Below are 3,922 nucleotides of genomic sequence, written 5' to 3' on the forward strand. Positions count from 1 at the left end.
TGCTTTCTTCCAGGCCTTACTCATCCCTCCATGTTTCCCTGACACTTGTGGATCCCACCTTTGCCTTCCCAGTCTCACTTTTGGTCTTTACTACCACATAATTGTTAACTGAAAAGGAGAGAGATTTCTTTATAGCACTTAGCAAAAAGCTGGGCACACAGTGTAAGTATTTATAATGTAGCAATATGAGTTTCTTTTTATCTCTTATGTTTTTCTCTTTATTCTTCATTTGAAGCTCTTGAACAGCTCCCTCAGGGGATTAATTTCCAAAATACAAAAAGAATTCATACAACTCAAACCCGAACAAACAATCCAATTAAAAATTGGACAGAGGACCTGGAGAGACACTTCTCCCAATAAGACATACTAATGGTCAACAGGTACATGAAAAGATGCTCAACTTCACCAGCTACTAGGGAAATGCAAATGAAAACTACAATGAGATACCACCTCACACCTATTTGAATGGCTATTATCAACAAGACAAGTAATAACAAGTGTTGAAAAGATTGTGGAGAAAAATAAACCCTCATTCACTGCTGGTGGGAATATAAATTGGTACAGCCACTATGGAAAACAATGTTGGAGGTTCCTCAAAAATTAAGACTAGAGTAATCATATGACCCAGCACCCTTTTCTGGGTACCTACTAAAGTTTTTTGAAAACATTTATTCACAAAGTTATATGTACCCCTATGCTTTGCAGCATTATTCACAATGGCCAAGACATGGAAACAACATAGTGTCACTCAATAGATGATTGGGAAAAGATGTGGTACATATATACAATGGAATACCACTCAGCCATAAGAAAAGATAAAATAGCCTGGCTTGTGTAGCTCAGCGGTTGAGCATTGTCCCAGGAACCAAGAGGCTACCGGTTCGATTCCCGGTCAGGGTTCGGTCCCCTGTCGGGGGCGTGCAGGAGGCAGCTGATCAAGGATGTTTCTCTCTCATCAATGTTTCTCTCTCTCTATCCCTCTCCCTTCCTCTCTTTAAAAAATCAATAAAAACATATTTTTAAAAAACATGCTATTTACTACAACAATATGGATTGATCTTGAGAATATCATGTGAAGTGAAATAAGTCAGACAGAAAAAGTCAAGAACCATATGATTTCACTCATATGTGGAAAATAAAACTGAAAGCAGCAAATGAACAAACAAGGAAAGCAAATAAAGGAAAACTCTTAGACAGACAACAGCAAACAAAGGGTAAGTGGTAAAGGGAATCAAATATATGGTGATGGAAGATGATTTGATTTTACATGGTAAATACACAATTTAATATGCAGATAATGTGTCAAAGAATTGTATGCTCAAAACCTATATAATTTTATTAACCAATGTCACCCTAATAAATGTAATTAAAAATAAAAAACAATCTAGATTTATAGATTTATATTCCTTTTATCAAAATGTTAAGTATTAGGCTATTTTATAGCTCCACCTCAGTTGAATGGCCTCATGTATTTTGACTACTTTGAAACTCAGCTCAATTCCTTACATCATAACACAGTTTCTAAAGACTGAAGACTCGGAAAGTAGTGCAGCTCTTTTTCTGAATTATTTGGGAATTCTTCTTTTATATTGTAGCATATAGTAGGAGAAATGAATTTGAATGTCAGAAGAAGCAATTTCAGCTAGACATTAGAATATGTTTCTGGGAGGTTAATAGATACAGTAATGTTTCATCTCCTTCGTTAACAATACTTAAGCATAAGATCAAACTGGACTCACTTGTTTTAAATTCACAAGTGTCAGGAGGCATTAGTTATTTCTCTCTCTCTCTCTATATATATATATCTTGGTAATCCCCTCATGCAATGACTCATGACTTTCCACATGTTGGGAAATATCCTTGTTTTCAAAGGGACTTTTTATTATTTCTATCCATTGGTCAATTTCCAGTGCATTCTCCATTTCATAGTTATATAGATTTATTAAAGAATGTTTAAAAATTATACACATATATTATAAAATATAAACATATTTAATATGTGTATTATCAGCAAATGGCTTTTGACCAGTAAAAAGAGAGAAATTATTTAGTGAATGAGTTATATGAATTATTAAATGATGAATCACAATGACTACAGTCTTTTTTTTTTTCTTTTGTTAATCCTCACCTGAGGTGATCCTTTGGTACATGGGCCGACACTCTATCCACTGAGCTACACTGGCCAGGGCTACAATCATTTATTTATTACAATCAATCAGCAATAATCAGTATTAATAAATAATTATATAAATGAGAGGGGGAGAGAGACAGAAACATAAATGATGAGAGAGAATCATTAATAAGCTGCATCCTGCACAGCTCTACTAGGTACCGAGTCCACATCTCAGGCATGTGCCCTGATCAGGAATCAAACCAGAAACATTTTGGTGCCCAGGACGAGGCTCAACCACTGAGCCACTCCAGCCAGGCTAATATATTCTTACTCCCCTCCCATGTCTCCCAAATATGTTACTTGTGTTCTTTCTTTCTTTCTTTTTTTCTTTCTTTTTTTCTTTCTTTCTTTCTTTTTTTTTTTTTTTAGAGAGAGACTGCAATGCAGGAGGAGAGATAGAGAAATAAAATACATCAATGTGAGAGAGACACATTGATTGGTTGCCTCTTGCATATGCCCTGACTAAGGCCAGGGATCTAGATTGCAGCCGAGGTATATACTCTTAACCAAAATCAAACCTGCAACCCTTCAGACAGAGAACCCACGCTCTATCTACTGAGCCAAACTGGCTATTTTTAATAGGTATTGCTCTATGTTGGTAGCAGAGATGCCATCATATTGACTGAGAGTTTCAGTATAAAATGTGCCTTATTTCCAAACTTTTTATGTTAGTATAACTTAGGTGTGGGTTTTACAAATTTTGTGTTTAGAAAAATACAAAAGGATTTACAAAATTGGATTGCTGACACATTTGAACCTATTTCAATAATCTTATTTTGTATTTTCCACCGTGACCTGCTGCCAGCAACAGCAATTTACCATCTCCTAGTCTGGAGGCCAGAAGTCCAAAATCAGGGTGTCAGCAGAGCTGTGCTTCCTCGGTCACCTGCAGGGAGAATCTCTCCTTGCTTATTCCTCAATTCTCAGCTACCACTTATGGTTTTCCTTCCTCTAGCAAAACAGATTTGTAACTAAAATGAAGATACAGCTCACCACTTTGGTCATATTGGACTGAGTTGCTTCTACATGATCATAAAATTAGCAGAAAAAGAAACAGATATCCCACTAGAATCTGCTCTGATGTGAATAAACCAAATTGTACTTATTACCTGATGAGAACGGAAAGGATTGTGTTGTAGAAATGGTGTTACAAAGTTTCTGAAACTCTATTATTCATTCATTCATGGAAACCTACCACTTAAAAAGAGAAACTTCGTTTTAAAAACCTGGAAGGAAGATAAGCACAAGTAGGCCTATATAAAGCATGTTTTCTAGAGCAAATCTTTCTCTATTGGGGTTGTATATCATTATATTAGAGCTCCAAGAACTATAATGTATGGAATTGGCAGGAGCAATAGAATATCTCAAGAAACATTACAAACAAATGGCAGAAATGTGAGCTTGTGAGAGCCTAACAAAGTGTTTAAGTGAATATTCATGAAATATGTGTTTCAAAGCAAATGTTCACAAGTTAAATTGGAGTGTAAGTGGGTAGACTGTGCGCCAATTGATGCAGTGTTATAGCAGAATGGCCCATTAACTAACAATATTTTACAAAGTATCTGTTTATTGTTGATACTAGAGGCTAGGTGCACAAAAATTTGTGCACTCAGGGGGAAGGGGGAGGTTCCACAGCCCCACTTGTGCCCTCTCGCAGTCTGGGACCCCTCGGGAGATAACGACCTGCTGGTTTAGGCCTGCTCCCAGGTGGCAGAGGGCAGGTCCAATCCTTAGGTGCAGCCCCTGGTC

Source organism: Myotis davidii, unplaced genomic scaffold, assembly GCF_000327345.1.
Source record: "Myotis davidii unplaced genomic scaffold, ASM32734v1 scaffold13, whole genome shotgun sequence".
Lineage (NCBI taxonomy): Eukaryota > Metazoa > Chordata > Mammalia > Chiroptera > Vespertilionidae > Myotis > Myotis davidii.